Raw genomic sequence first — 17,496 nt, 5'->3', positions numbered from 1 at the left:
TTCTATACTTATAATTAAATGTTCCTAACTGGCTAATTCAAAACCTTCTTATCCTTGAAATACAAAATAACTCCCGGTTCTGGGGGCCTCCTGAAGTTCAATTCAGAATCTTCAACAGCCACTTGGTCAGGAGCTGTGTGGTTCCATTTGCCTATATTCACAGGGTTTCAAAAGTCTTGGCCGTGGCTTTGACTCTGAACCTAGGGTGAGTAAAACCATGGTCCAAACGGTGCTTTGACAAAGTGTAGCGAGACCTGGTAATTTGGTCTGAAAATGTGTTTCGGTGGAACGCAGAGCCCGGTGAGGCTGTGACGTGGGGTGCCACTCATTAGAGCTGCCAGCGTAGTCCTCTGGCTGCTGTGAGCACGTGGCGCGTCCTAGGAGCCGGGCACAGGGAAAGTTGTGGAATAGAAAGACAGCATTGCTGGAGAGTTGGTGTTGTCCACAAGGAGGATTAGTGGAACACCTTTATAATGCTGGTGTTGACAGACAAGACTAGCGTCTGTTTTATAGGCTATCGCCTGAGTTCCATCAGACTTCTCCTGGGTAGCGATAGGTTTCGGCCGACACGATTTGACCTGTGATTTATCCAAATCGGTGTAATAATAAGCTAGGTTGTAAGGGCATTGACTTGGCCATGTATGCTCAACTACAGTAAACCTGTTATAAAACCAAGCAAATGAGGGCTTCTGTTTCTCTTGCTGGTGCACGGTGAGGGTAGGAGAGTAATGAACTTGTCCCTCTCCAAGGCATAACCATCCAGAAGGTTTGTAAAAGGTCTTTATTCCTTGTGGGGAAATGATTTTTGTCTTAGGAAGGAAACACATGGCTTTCTTCTTACAGCTTCAGACTCCATCTTGCCAGCTGCATTTATTTCCCTTGGCATGGCACTAATGAAAGGAGACTTTGATGAGCTGTGTGTATGGTCACTCCAGAGATGAGGCAGAAAGACTCAACTTTTTGGAAGGTGCTCTTTCCAGAGTGTTTCTGCCTTATCTCTAACACACATCTCAGAGAGACATCACTGGCTTTTGATGAAAAGCTCACAGGGGCCTGAGTTACCTGCCAAAATGGTTTTCTGAAGGTTGGGATCCTTGGAAAGGTGATACCAGGCAGGCACACAGGCTCCTGTGTTCAGCAGGTTTGTGTCTCCCAGGCCCTGGCTGGGCCTGGTATACTTTAAAGCAAATTCCTGCCTTTTTTTGTTGTTGTTGTTTAAATTTTTTTTTTCAAGGTGTTAGCAATCTGTCTTACGTTCTCCCACCCCTGCTGGGATTTATGATCCAGTTTGTATTTTACTACATGATCTTGGCAGGCTCCCCTCGTTGAAATTCAAACCCAAGCAACTTGATGGGGGAACAGACATAAAAATATTAATTTGGTGGATATTAAAAAAAATCACACTGGTTATAAATCAGGGGCTGTCCACTGGTTCCTTTCATCATCTAAATGGTCCTTCTAACCAGACCACAAATCTTCCTGGGGAGGAGGAGGGGTTTGGAAGGTGAGTCCCTTCCTGAGGTTTCTGAGACAGCTCACATCCAACACTTCCTCAAACCTGGCTTTGTTTTCTAAAGGTAATAAAAAGTGAGTACTTCTGGTACAGGGAGGCTAATTAACTGGCCTCACAGAACAGACTTGGGGCTTAAAAGAAAGTTGGCTTGGTCTAAAAGAAATTAGGTTGTGGAAATGTCTGAATGTTGATTAAAAATACGATTTGGGAGGCTTCAGATGAGCACTGTGCTTCTCCAAGGAACAGGGGGGCCTGTTTTGTTACGATGGTGGTGTAAGGAGAACAGATGAAGTGGGGTTGGTGTGACAACAACCAGGAGCAGCACACACAGCATGTGTGTACCTGTAATTGAGCTGGAGAACCGAGACAGCCCGTCTGTGTCTCCTGTGCCAGCCCTTGGGTTTTAATAGGGAGCCATAACAAGATATAACCGAGGGAGGGAGGGCAGTTCCATTCCTGTTGGGTAGAATTAAGAAAAAATGGCCAAGAATTTCCCTCCTGTAATGATATTTTAATGAACTCTTTCATTTCCATCTTACAACTGATCCTTACAGTTAAAAGACTCTTGATAGGTACTTTAAACTTTCATGAAAACTCTGGGAATTGATTTTTAACAACTGCAAGTGGTTGAAAGGCTAAATACTTCTATAAGAGGATGCTAATAAAAGGGAAAGTAAGTTGTCCCTCTCACCAATATCCATATATGCAAAAGTGTTTGTAGTCATGGTGGGAAATTCATTAGCATTTTAGAAGTTCAAGGCTCTATTTAATGGTACAGAATCTAATAAAGTAAATGAACCCCAAACTCAATCCAGTCAGGCTCACGGTGAACATGTGTGTTATAATGAAGGTCCAACACAGCTGGATCTTGAGGTGAAAGAGAGAGAAAATCCAGTAGCTGGGAAGGGGCAACCTGGTTTTCTATAAAAATCAAAGCAAATTCTTGATTCAAAATACTAGCATGACAGCAGGAAGAAAAGAGATTGTAAACGAATGCTGTTTTTTTTTTTAAAGGGAAAATGTTGGTAACAATTGGTTCATATTACTTCTTTGCCATCTTTAAAGGCAGCATTAGAGAAGGGCCTCATTTGTGCATGAAGACGGTAATGATGAAAATTATTTCATCTTAAACAGACATCTTTCTACTTGGTTACCATGCAATCTAATACTGACAGTGCCTTGGATTTGAAAAATGATATTCTCATCTCTAAGAAATGGAAGGCAGGAGACGGCACAGTCATTCTGAGCTCCACTCTAAAGCAATTATGAGCTCTTCACAACTCTCAGACGAGAATTGATTTTTATTTTTAGATTATTAAGCCATGGGTGCAAGGAAGTCAGGCTATGTGACCCACTTTTGACCTTGTAGATTGAATTCTTCTCGAATGGATTCAATATTGAAAAGGAAAACTTTTAAAAAAGCATTTCTGCCTTCTATTTCCTCCAAATTCACTTTGCTTCTTTCCTGCCTGTACCAAAACCTTCATGCGCATAAAGACAGATGAATGCATAGGAATTTTATGTGCAGGGTGTTGAAAATAGAGCATAAGCAATGTCCTAAAGAAATGTCCTGATTGATGGCAATGTCCTAAAGAAACCTAGAACTGAGAAATCCTCCAAAAGTTGATGCATTTGATGTTATCATCAATAAACTTCCTCTCCAGCATTCAGAATAGTAACATGCCACATGGTGGGAAATCATGTTAGATATAGTTGTATATAGTCATGTTATACATAGCATGTGTGTGTGTATGTATGTATGTGTATATATATATATATATATATATATATATATATATTCAGTTATCACATATATATGAACTGAATTGCCCCAGTAAGCTGAGAAGGGTCCTCTGGGTAGAATAAGATTCCTACTTAAGAAGCAGAAGGACTATACCATTGTATGTCCATGTGGGTTGCCACACTTCCTTCTCTGATCTTTTCGAGTAGTTCAGACATCTGCCCAGATTGTGCCAACTTCCAGCTTAAAATGCTTGTGCAGCCTGGATTGCAGACTTCAGAGCTTTCCAGCTTTCTTCTACCCGGCCTGGGTCTTTCACGAGGCCCAACCTCTCACCGACCCCTGTGACATGTGCTTATTCTTGCCTTCCTCCACTGGGTTCTTTTATAGAGCGTTCTCTCCTGCCTCTCAAGTTCTCTAGTTGTTAGCAGAGTCTTCTGGGTGCTTCCTCTCTCCATCTTTGGCTCATCTTTTCTTACTTCTGGTGCATTTCTGGCAGAAGCCTCCTGGTTTGGTATTTAACAACTATGTGCTCTCTTCAATTGTGGTTTTTTTCTCTCCTAGTGATAACTTCACTTCTTTGAGTCTCAGATTCGTTCCTTACAAAATGATAACGTATGCGGGGGTCGTTGCGAAGATGAAACAAGACAGAGCACAAGGCCTGGGCCACAGCCTGTGCTTCATAAACATTCCCGGCCTCTTTTCTTCCAAGGGGCTATTTCATGTTTCTGTGGTATCTTCTTCTCTATCTAGGGGAGCAAAATTTTGTGCATTGTTCTTAATGTCAAAAGCTTAAGCAAAGAGGGGGGATAGTAGAGGATAGGAAAGGCAGCAGAATACAACAGACACTAGTATGGCAATATGTAAATCAATGGATGTGTAACTGATGTGATTCTGCAATTTGTATACGGGGTAAAAATGGGAGTTCATAACCCACTTGAATCAAAGTGTGAAATATGATATATCAAGAACTATGTAATGTTTTGAACAACCAACAATAAAAAAATTAAAAAAAAAGCTTAAGCAAAGGCTGAGCCACTATACTGTGTCCCACTTTATAATGACAGGTTGCACATTTGCTTGGTTTCTCAAGACAGGGATGGTCTAATGCTTGGGTGGGGATGACCTAGTCTGATGTGGACTCGTCTAGAGCAGAGAAGCCTGAAAGGGAAGTGATGGGAGCTGCTCTTGGAAAAACACTCCAAACTCTGAATGTCAGGGTTAGAGGGACTTTGGAGATGAGCTAATCCAAATATCTCTCATTCTCGCCTACCCACAGCTTCTGGGATGAACTGTGACAGGGATGCCCCCCAGCAGCCAGACCAAAGCAATCACAAATATAGAAAACAGAAATGAGAGCAGAGCAGGAAAGAAGCCCAAGAAGATGTTGGTGCCTCTTTCTGGCAAAATGAGGAGACCCTGGAAGAGCTTAATCTTTTGGAAAGAGCTGTGATGTTCCCATTAGGACCATGGGGTTGGTAATTACCCAGAATAAGAGCAATAGTCCCCTTCTCTCCTCCTCCTCCTCGTTTTTTTTTTTTTTTTTTTTTTTTTGGTACCAGGGACTGAACCCAAGGGTACTTAACCACTAATCCACATCCCCAACCCTTTTTTTTATATTTTATTTAGAGATAGGATCTTAGTTGCCTCACTAAGTTGTTGTGGCTGGCTTTGAACTTGTGATCCTCCTGCCTCAGCCTTCCAAGTCATTGGGATTTTAGGCATGTGCCCCCACACCCAGCACCCTTCCCTTCTTGACCAAAGTCCTGGAGAGGCCTTCTGGGAAGCAAAGCTTCAGAAGGCGACCCCCTGTCGGCCTCTGGTATGGCACAGCCAGCTTTGTGATTACACAAGATGGAGCCATCCCAAAGAGGCAGACCGCATGCCAAAAACAGACCAGACTTCAGTTCATGTTGAACGTTTGTTGTGTTAGTTTTATCAAAAGCAGCTCAAAGTACAATGCATGTGCATACATAAATGCTATCAAATCAGTGTAGACAGCTGGTAAATCATTAATTAACAGCAGTAATGGTCTTCCAATGGCACTCCGGGGAGGCCACAGAAAGAAGTTCCCCAGACGTGGTTTCAGCTTTGCCCATGATCTGAGTTCATCCTCATAAAAAAGAAGGGAGATGGGACGGGAAGAAAGAAAGAGCCACATAGAGGCCACCATAACATCTTCTATCCCCTTTCCCTCCTTGCTAGCCCCAAAGAGAACAAACAACGGCTGAGCCACACCGCCTCTCTGTCTGCAAGCTATCCCCAAACCAGACAGACGCCAAATGAGCAGCGGGCATATGAGGCTGTGCCCAGCACAGGATAATTGTGCCATAAATATAATTAAAGTCAGCAGGAAGACCATTATGGAGAAAACCAAACTTAAAAAAAAATTAGTACTAGTGAAGAAAATATCATACATTCTTTTTATTTCAGTCTAATTTTGTTTACATGATTCATACAGTTTCCAAGAGCATCCCTGGAGAACATTAGGCAGGCACCACATGCATAAACATTCATATATAACATGTAAATTAGAAACAATCTCAGGATTTATATAGAAATTACAGCCACTTCTAGCAAATTAATTCAATGACAGAAAAAGGGTTACTGTCTCTCTTCAAATCAAGAGGGGAAAATATTGGGCAAAGCAGATTTATTTATTCAAGAGGCTTGTTCTTGCCAGGAGCCAATGTCCCTTTGGCCTGAAGATTTCCATTTTTTTATTGGATATGTATTGGTGATTGAATTTGCTTTGAATACAGGAGCAGTCAGTGAGGACCATAATGGGCTGTTTTAAGTTATAGCATTGCTAATATAGTCATAAAGTCGATTAGGCTAGAAGAGTTTTCTGGAGAGAAATGATGGAAGGAGGCCAGTTGCTCGAGTTAAAATATTCAAGATTATTGACTCTTCGAGCTGCAAGACCCCAAGGGTGCAAACTTACCATTTTATAGATGAAGAAACTGAGCCCCAGAGAGGATACACTCTGACCAAGGAAACAAAGAAAATGATTTACAAAGTCAGATCAGAACCTGGGTCTTCACCCCCAACACCTCATCAAGACACTCCTATATTTTAATAGAAGGGGCAAGTGACATTTGGTTATATATTCTTTTTTTAAAATTTTTAATATTTATTTATTTTTTTAGTTCTCGGCGGACACAACATCTTTGTTTGTATGTGGTGATGAGGATTGAACCTGGGCAGCACGCATGCCAGGTGAGCTCGCTACAGCTTGAGCCACATCCCCAGCCCTGATTATATATTCTTAAAGGATTTTGCTGACATCTTTTGGTGGTGATTTTGCTGTGGGGGACTATGGTGGATAGGTTGTTAAAATGGTGCCTCTTCTTGACCTTCCTGTATTCCTGTCCTTCTCAAAGCAACTTTATAATCCTTGAATCTGGGCGGGGCCTTGTGGCTTGTGTTGGCCAATAGAAAACAGTGTGGCATCAGTGCTGAGCCTAGAACCATGTGGCATCAGTCAGGCATCTCCCATTGTATTTTGCTTTGGTGCCATAGGAATATGCCTGGCTGGAAGGATGAAGGGGTGGCAGATGTATTTGGGACATACTTACACTAAAAAATTGATATTTATCTGAAATTCTTATTTAACTGATGTCCAATACTTTATCTGTCAACTCTTTTCATAGAAGAGATTCCAGATGACAATACTTTATATTAGTCAGCCAAACCCTGAACATGTGGCAGAGCCCAGCCAAGATAAGCAGACCTTGCCAACCCATGATTGATGACAGGTGCCTAAGGGAATCCAATGGAGCCCACCACAGTTGCCCTTAGATTCACAAGGAAAAGTAAATACTTCTTTGTTATGCAGTATTGTAGCAGTAGCTAATACATACAGACTGTCCTAAATAAATAAATAAATAAATAAAGTTCTAGAAAAAGACATTGGTTTCAGATGGAGGTGATCTAATTGTGAGAGCTTCTATGTGTTTTATGCAGAAATAACAAGAAAGAAATATTTTTGAAATACGTTCAGAGACTACCAGAGAATCCAGAATAAAAATATATTAATAGTCTATATGTCTTGTACTTATTTCTCTTTCTGGGGTCTTTGGGGTCTTGCCATTGTTTTAATTTTTTTTTTAATGACCTAGTTTGAGGTTCTGTCTTTGTTATAGAAGAAAATGCTGGAATAAGATAATGGCTTTTTTTTTTTTTTGCTTCTCCTAGAACTTTGATATATTCTCTCTAGACTAGTGTCTTTTGAGCTGTTTCTTTTCTTGCCTTCATGTGTCTTCTTTCTCATCCTTCACAGAGTGGATGATTCAAGGGAAGTTTCATCTCAGGACCCAGTAAATGTGCTTTATTTCTTCTCATGGTTACATTTTCCAAAGCTCAGCTTCATCTACCAGAGACCCTGCACTATATATGTATCTTTTCCTTGCTTAATACTTTATATTTTTAAAAGCACTTTCATGTTTGTTACTTCACTGACTCCCCACAGTCTCTGTGGGAGAGCACTTGGACTGGACAATTGTTATCTCCCTTTTGCAGATGAGGAAACTGAGGATCAGAAAGTTCAAGTACTTTTCCCAAGTTAACACAGCCTTGCTAATTGGCAGAATTAAAACTAGAGTCCAGATTCTTGACTCCTAACCTCTGACTTTTGGATATGCTCTGCTATCTTCTTCATCCTGGGGCTTTGGTCAATTGCTGCTGTAGCCAGGTGTTCGAAGGGTACCTGAATAAGGTTTCTATCTAGGAATGATTCAAGTGGAAACAACACATTCTTAAATAAGCCATTAGAAATCCCCAGACCTCCACTTAAGCAGGTTTTGGTGCAGATGAATGAGGACTGTATAAATGCCTACACCTTGTAACGGTTGGCCTCAAAATCCAGAACAGAGTCCTACATTGTGGATTAATCACTCCATATCTTGGTTTTAAAATCATGTTATGGTCTTTTAAAGGTATGTTTTAAGATGTAATGTTCTGCAAGGAGGCATGGTCCATTTAAAAGCAGGGCTGCTTGCAGATTGCTGGTTGAGGAGAACAATTAAATGCAGATGAAGGGAAAAATGCCAGGATATTACTTTAGGAAACTTCTTTTTCCCTAAATCAATGAAACAGAGGCATAAACAACCTACTGAATTGTGTTTTTTGCCTTGGTTCTTTACTTTATCTGGATTATGGAAGACCAACAGGTGATGTTATTATTGGTCTTAGTGTGAACAATTATCCCAATTTTTCTTGGACTGAGGGGTTTCTTGGAAAGTGAGACATTCAGAGCTACAATGAAGTCAGTCCCAGGCAGTGATTGCTTACCCTATCTGATCCTCTGTATAACCCTTTGAGATGATCTGATGAACACCCCATCCCTACCAAGAGACAACTCATGTCTTTCACCTTGTCTGTCTTGCACACAAGAATCCTGGCACAGAGGAAACATATAACATGAATGTGTTAAAGTAATGAAATCCTGTTCTGGATTCAGGAACTGCTCTGTACCCAAACTGGGAAGAAGATGGCTTGGAAATTAGAAAACTTGCTAAATTATTAACTTTTGCTAAAATCACTAATGGGCTATGTCTCAGTTTCTCTATCTCTAAAGAGGGGCTGTGACTAAGTTTCTCAAAGTTCCTTTTCCATTATTTAATCTAAAGCTTTATTGTATGGGACCAATATGGTGCCTCCACCCTGTCCCAACTCATTTTATTCTGACCTTCCAGGGGTCACTCACTAATGCATCTTAGAAACCTCTCTTTTATCTCAGCCCAAATGATGAAGCTCAACTCAGGATCAGACATGCAGTAAAGCCTCCAGGCTCTTGCTTAGGGGTAGACCCTTTACCTCAATGCTGTCCAATGACGGCTATGTTTTGCTTGCATGGTCCAATATGGTAGCCACTAAGTGCATATTACTACTTAAATTTAAATAAAGTTAAAATTAAGTGAAATTTTGTTGGGTACACTGGTGCACACTTACAATTCCAGCAACTCAGGAGGCTGAGATAGGATTATAAGTTTGAGGCCAGCCTACCAATTAGTGAGTCACTGTCTCAAAATAAAAAGTAAAAATGGTTGGGAATATAGCCCTGAGGTAGAGAACCACAGGGTTTAATCCCAGTACTTAGAAATAAATAAAAAATAAAAAGTAGAGACACCAAGAGAAAATTTTTAGTCATAATAATGACATTTCAAGGACTCAACAGCAACTTGTAGCTAATGGCTACCATAGTAGACATTGCTGATCTAGATCATTTCCATCATCACAAAACATTCTACTGGAGAGCAGCTTTAAAGAGCTATTCTGAGTATTTTCTCAGTAACTCAGAAGGCAACCAGGGTAGAAAAAGGAGAATAGAAAAAGGAGGCATCTTAGACTCCATCACCATTACATTTTATCTATTGATCTGGAATTATGAGAATAATGTAGCAAATTTAGTGCAGTTTTGTTTGTTTTGTTGTTGTTGTTTTGCTGGGTATTGAATCTACTATTGAATAGTCCACTGAGCTACATCCCCAGCCTTTTTTATTTTGTTTTGAGACAGGGTCTTGCTAAATTGCTTAGGCTGGCCTCAAACTTGGAATCCTCTTGCCTCAGCCTTCTGAGAGATGGATGATCTTAAGTCTGGTCATAGACAATGATCCTTTGAAAATCAATAAAAAGCACAAAAATAATCCTCCACTGACACCAAGGAAGGAGGGTAGATGTGGTTACTTTCTTTTCATTAATCCTCTGATTAGGCTATTGCTTTGGTCAACAAAAGAAAGCACCAGGAAATAAAATTAATCAGCTAACTGTAATAGTGGCACAAAATTCCCTTTTTGTAAGGATCGTGATTGAAGATTCTTTTTCAAGAATTTTGTACATTGAAAAAACATTGAAAAAAACATGGAGACTGTTTTATCATTGAAAAAAAGGTAAAAATCAAAATGAATGTTTAAGTGTTCATCTCTTGAAAGTGGCATTACTGTTTGTGTTTAGGAAGTAAATAAAGAGTGTTTTGTGGAATTAAAGCCTCAGTAACAAGACTTCAGAATTCCAGGAGCACATTCTTAGTTCTGACTATGTTTCTAGAAGCTGGATGACCCAGGGAAAGTGATTCCATCTCTCTGTGCCTCATTTTCCATCTTTTTTAAAAAAATATTTATTTTTTTAGTTTTAGGTGGACACAATATCTATATTTTATTTTTATGTGGTGCTGAGAATTGAACCCAGTGCCTCACACATGCTAGGTGAGCACACTACCACTTGAGCCACATCCCCAGTCCCTCAATTTCCATCTTTAGCTGGAGAAAGATGATGTTGGAGTGAGTCCCTGGCATCTTTAATATTCTTTAAATATAATGGGGTCACTTTTTGTGAACCATATTCCTGCTGTAAGCTCTAAACACTGATGTTTACCGCCTTCATCATCCTTACAAACATTGTTCTTTTTAACACTCAGATTATCAGGTCATCAGTTGCCGTCCTGCGGCTCCCATACTGAAATCTGTTGGCATCCTAGGCCTGTAAACCTTTAGGCTTTTTAACCCCAGTCATCGACTGCATGACTTAGAACAGTCCTTTCACCTTTCTAAGCCTCAGTTTCTTAATCTGTCAGGCAGTGATAATACTACAGTGGTAGACAAAGCAAGCCAGGAAGTGCATAGAACTTCAACTCCAGTGCCTCTCACTGGGCCCCTTGCAAGTCCTTGTGCAGTGTTTGACTTTTTGTAATTTCATTAATTTTTTTTCAAAGAAGGGCCTCCAAATATTATGTGTCGGACCCTACAAAACATGGCTGTAGTGTTTAAAAATGAGATGGCACCTGGTATTCAGTTATCTCATAAAGAGATTACCCATCAGTAAGCCAGCCCTAATTTCAGTTTTTCCATTTCTTCCAATATAAGCCCAAATCCTGTTCCTTACTCCCATCCTGGCACGCATTTGTGATACCTTAGCAGAGATGACCCCTTTCAGTCACCATCACTCTCAGGCACCATGGTGCATGTTCTTAGAGGTCACATAATTATAGAATATGAGACTAAAAAGGACCTCCAATGGCTTTTTCCTTTACTCATTCCCCCTCCCAAGAAATGTTCATTTTTTTCATTTTTATTTTTCTTTTTTGCAGTAATAGGGATTGAACTAAGGGGCACTCAACCACGGAGCTACATCTCCAAACCCTTTTATTTTTTATATTGAGACAGGGTCTCACTAGGTTGCCTAGGCTGAACTTGCCCTTGTCTTTCTTTTAAATTCTCCCCAGCTAGAGATTCCACAATCTCTTTTAAAAACCTGGTCTGATCTGACACCTTTCAGATCAGACTTTCTAATGAACATCTCCCTTGGGTGTAATAAAGTATATTCTCTGACTCAGGTATGATCATGCCTTGAACTTTCTTATGGGGTGTTTTCACTTGCTTTCCAGAATCTGCTGCTGTGCATTCTCTTTCTAGAACCAAATCTAAGGTTCAAGGTGCTTAAAAAACAAAAACTAAGCAAGCATTTAAAGGATCCTAAATATTGGGATTCTAACCCTTGAAGACCTCACACAATTTGTGGATGAGCTAAAGCTTATGAACAGCTTGCCTGTTGTTTCTGTTTGAGGATAGCTGTCTCTGCTTCTCTCAATCATTCAAATCTCTTTTCTGTGTTACTAGACTCAGAATTATCAGTTTCTGCACTTGAGAATCATCAAAATTCCCAGCAGGGAGCTGACAGAGATCCTGTGACCCAAGATATCCTCTCCTGCCCCATTCCATCCCCATTATTTAAAAATAAAACCACAGTTCACTCTTTTTTTTTGAGAGAGAGAGAGAGAGAGAATTTTAATATTTATTTTTTAGTTTTTGGCGGACACAACATCTTTATTTGTATGTGGTGCTGAGGATCGAACCCGGGCAGCACGCATGCCAGGCGATCGCGCTACCGCTTGAGCCACATCCCCAGCCCACAGTTCACTCTTTCTTTATTCATTTTTTCCAAAATTATTTATTGGGTGCTGTTAAGGGCACAGCACTAATCCTATATCAGGAAAAAAAAGCAAGCAAGCAAGCATTTTAAGAAAATGAAATATGGTAGGTGGTGTCAGCAAGATAGCAGAACAGGAATCCCCAAGCTCTCATTTCCCCACAGAGATGCCAATTTAGCAACAATACATAGACCACACTGACTGTGTGAGAACTTTGAAGGAGAGTCAGTAAAGGACTGACTCTGTTTTTCTAGATAAGGGGAATTTCTATTTAGTCAAATAGGAACCAAAACAGCAAAATCAAAACCATAAAAAAAGAAAAATCACCTTTTGATTGCATTTTATGTGTCAGGCACTAAGAACTTTATGAATATTAATGTAATTTTCACCCCAATCCCATGAGGTGGTATATACTATAATTATTCTCATTGCACTGATGAAGGGAATTGAGATACAGAAAGACTATGAAACTTGTCTAAGTTTGCACAGGTGGCCAAGCCTGTACATTAGGCAGCCTGGCTCCCAGATCCTCACTCCAGGCTGTATTTAAAATGGGAAGTTGGCACAATCTGGGCACAATCCTGAGCTGTTCAGATGAACAGATGCTAGACTTATGCTGATTTAAGGATCTTCCTTTCAAAACAAAGATGTGTTCTTGAAAGGATTAATTGAATTCACCTGGTCTTAGCTTTTGAGTTAATAAACAGAAGATGGAGAGAAGGAGCTGGTTTAAGTTTTGGGTCTCCATCTTTGGTGCTAACCCTTGATATATTTTAACAGACAAAAGAACAGAATGTCCAATTAAAGAGGGCAATGGCAATGATTGGGTGAGATCTTTAAGAATAAATATTTCTCAGAAATGCAGCCACTAGGTCTAGACTTTCACCATATTTGCACAAGGAAGGAGGACGACTTCATACTCCAAACATTTTCATGTCTGTAATCCATGCACTTTGACACACGAATAAACATTCAAATAGGGATACAGATATAGACAGAATTATATAGCTTCTTAGATTTCTCTATGGCTCAGGAAGAAGTGAAGATTGGGAAACATTTAGGTAATACACAGGATTGGGGGAAAAAATTAGAAAACCCTGAGTGGCTTTTTTGAGAGGAGAGATTCCTCTGATTTGAAACAGTATTGCTCATGCCAACTAGAAAGATATCAGCCGTCTCCCTTCCTTTCTACTGTGAAAATAGAACTTGAGAAGGATGCATGTGCAAAAGTTTGATCTGCATGTGCGTCCAGACAGCAGGGCATCAATTTGGATGCCAGAGCCCAGAAGTTCTTCTGTGGGATTTATTTTTTTCAAAAGACTTGATGCCTTTGTAAAAGAAACCACATAAAGAAGAGGCGATGTGTTGAAAGATCAAATGTTTGTCAGCACCTCTAATGGAGCAATAATAATTAATTTCCCTCATGCAATTAAAACCTTATAATTAGAATGGGTTGGGTGTTGGTCAAATTTTTCAAACATAGGATGAGCAAATGAAAATGCTTGCTTTCTTTCTTTCTTTCTTTCTTTCTCTTTCTTTTTCTCCCCCCCTCAACTATTCCTTTATTTTTGTAGTTTGTGTGAAATACAGAGAGGAAGTGAGCCCATCTGTTTCTGATACTTCCAGGCTTGATGTATCAGAATGTTTTGAAGCAGTTATTTGATGTCTAGTATGCCTCTAAAGTATTCTCCATAAGCCCGAAGCCTGTTCCTTTACTGACAGGAAGTTTGATTCCATGGCATTCAAGGGTCAGTTGGACACTCAGAAATGAGAATGGAACAAACGGTCAATTTCTAAATTCCAATATGTTTCCTACTGGAGAAAATCTAGAGAATAAAAATGAGTGGAGTTACAGATTAATTTTTTTTTTAATGTTATGATCCATCTTCTACTCAATTCTCCATCACCACTGATGTGCCTGCCCCATGGTACTTTTCCTTTATGGAAAGAGTCACACCAATGGCAAGATAGATAATGAAAGGACTTGGGGGCTCATTCCTTTTAAAGGTCAGGAGGAAGGAGAATGAGGTACACCATGTTGATGCTGCAGAATCCCCCATGCTTGGTATGGGGATTATGTGGGTGGGTGGTGGAGGGGGAGCTCAATGGATCATGTTATACCTCCAAGGAGCACCCACCATGCTAAGCCTCTTGTTGGAGCACTTTCATGCTTCCCAAGCCCCATGAAGCTAGCACAAGAAGAGCTAAAAACTCCAAACTCTGTTGTCACTTCTACTTTCTAGCCCTGTAGTCCTTACTGAGGGAATTCTATTCAACTTTGCTCTAAAATTGCTTATTAAAACAGACAAAGCCCCAGGTTGATATTCATTTTCAACAAATCTTGTGGACATTTCCTAAGGTGATCTGCAATGGTAGGCTGTACAACATGCAAAACTGCACAGAACTATTGTGTATCAGTTCCAGAAGCAGGGATGATTCTGCTTGGCAGTCCCAGAGGCTCTGTCACCTCCACCTGCTGATTGCACTGTGGGCTGATTTTGCAGTAGGATCACATAAGTTGGGTGATGGTTTTTCAAATAAACTCCAAGCAAGAAATAAGAGAAAGAGATTGGCTCCTTAGCTTAGCTCATGATGTCATTGTCTCTAATAACTTTGCCTTTAATTTCTCTTTGACTCCCCTTCCCAGCTGCCTTCATTCTTTTCTCCCTCTCTTCAGCTCAATTGTATGGTCACCACTGAAAATGAGCACAGTTTGAACTACTGTAACCATATATGTAGGTCTATAGCACAGCACGACACATTTCATATACAAACATATGTTATCTGTAAGTGCACATAGAAAGAATTCAAAAGCTATACACTAAACTGAAGCAAAAGAAGCTGGTCTATATAAACTTTAGTCTTTTTATTACTGAATGTTTTGATTTTTAAAAGCAGGTAGAGATTTTTTATGGGCCACTTTTTTGGTTGAAACACAAGCAATGTGAAGACAAAAACAAAACAGCACACACATGCTTTAAAAAAAAAAAGGAAGAAAAGATGAGAAAGCACAAAGAAAAGAACAAAAAGCCTTAAATATATGCAATGCCTTCCATAGGAATTTACCCTGCAGAGATAGTTACAGCTGCAGATGGAGGCATTAAGTCCATGTGTTCTGCAGCACTGTTTAATAGCACCCAAAAGTTAAATGCAGTTTATGATTGTTGAGAGTAGACCCTGCAGCCAATTCAGGTAATGTTGCAGAAGAAGATTTCCAACATCTACGGAGGCTAAGTTAAAAACTTAATTGTTTACAAAACAGAAAGTGCAATATTTAATTCCTTGCACTGCAAATGTATACACACAACAAAATATTTCAAGAATGGAGCAGTGTTTTTCTATGTTTGGAGGTAAAAATTTCTTCCCTCTATTCTTTATGTTTTTTTAAATGTATTACAATTACAAGTATAAAATTTTGGTTTCAAAAAATACACGGTGTTTTAAAATGTACTAGGCAATATGTGGCAGTTTTCACTAATGACTCTCCAAGATCAGACCAGGATGATCCTATGTGTATGGAGTTATCTGCCAACTTCACACTTGAATTTGGTCATCAAGATATCATTCATTCAGGCTGGGTTTGTAGCTCAGTGGTAGAGCGCTTGCCTAGCACGTGTGACACACCAAGTTTGATCCTCAAAACCACATAAAAATAAATAAATAAAAATAAAGGCATTGTGTCCATCTATATCTCAAAAATATCATTCATTTACCTCTAATAGCCCTTTAAATATTCTAATGAATAATGCTGACATTTTTCATATGCTGCAGAAGACAAACTAAAATGTCACAGAAAAGACTACAGTGATTAAATATGTGTTTTTTCCAGGAGTGATTTTTTTCCCCCTCAGAAATATGTACCATTTCATTTCTGAAAGTTTTCTATTTTAAATCCACAATTTAAAAAAGAAACATGATTTTTTCTGGCCTACTGTTGTTTGTCATTATGCAAATGTGAAAATTACACTATGACTCAGATGCTGGTCGATTAGGCACTTTGGAGCCCTGAATTTATGAGGCAAATACTTAATAAATATCTTTTTCAGCACAAAATCCATTTTACAAATTTAAATTAATAAAATTGTATAGTTTGGGGAGTGGAATATCGCTGTGAAATATTACTTGAACCCCCTTTTCTCTTGTAAAGAGAAAATTGAGATTTTTGATATAATCTAAGCTTAAAGAAAAAAAATAAACTTGTTTATTTTACATTTTGGAGCCAAACTATCTACTTTTTTCTCTCTTCAGGTAAATTTTTACCTTTGCATGAAAAGCTGATATTCTGGCACTATTTCGTTTTTATTTTATATATTATATTTTCTTATACTCATGAAAGTTAAAGGAGTCTGTAACTATTTGCCACCTTTGAGAAACAGCTACAGAATACAGGATCCTTAAATGTGGCAACTTAGTAAAGCCATTCATTTTTTCAAGTCTGTTTTCATTAATTATGGCACTGTGGGCACAAAATTCTTCTTATTTCCATGGGGAGGCAGGGAAACAATTTATATAACTATGATATATATATATATATATATATATATATATATATATATATATATATGGTGAACTCATGCTGTTTAATTTTTTTAAATATTCATGATGAAAGAAACCTGAAATAAACAAAACAAACACCCCCATGGTGTTCTTAATTTCCTCTCATGTAGATGATATTTGTCCACAAAGGCAAATGCAGTCTTTAAAATGTATATGATCAAGAACCTTCCTGCTGTGAGCATATAATTGGTCCATCCATTCTTATTCAGAGAGTTGCCAATGTATATTCTTATTTAATTCTTGGATACTTGCATGGATAAAAATAGTGACTCAAATTGCTACTCTTTTATGAACCATATCAAATTTTCATGAATTTTTCTTATAAAACCATAAGGGAAAATTAATAAAATTACCCATTTCACAGAATCAAACAAAATAATATGGAATACAGATTTAGACTCTCTCACAGTTGGCAATTTAGTTTATATATTTAGAATAAAATTCAATTCTATCACTTGAATCCCTGTTTAAAAATGTTAGACTTAGTTATTATCATAAGTTAAAGGAAGCCACCAACCTTCTACCACCACAATGAAATAATTTGGCTCAGAAATTTACAAAATGTGAGATATATTATAAAGAGTGTATTGTTATAAGTTTACGATTTAATGATAAACAGGACTTATTTGCTTTGTTACTGAAACCATAATGTCAAGATGGGGAAGAAGTAAATAGCATTAGAGATTGTAAAACAAAATGATGAGATATATACTTTTGCTCAATTTAGAGGCCACAAACATAGCTAATCATGCATTTTGT

The sequence above is a fragment of the Marmota marmota genome, unplaced genomic scaffold (genome assembly GCF_001458135.2).
Source record: "Marmota marmota marmota unplaced genomic scaffold, marMar, whole genome shotgun sequence".
Classification (NCBI taxonomy): domain Eukaryota; kingdom Metazoa; phylum Chordata; class Mammalia; order Rodentia; family Sciuridae; genus Marmota; species Marmota marmota.
This window is presented reverse-complemented; position numbering follows the sequence as displayed.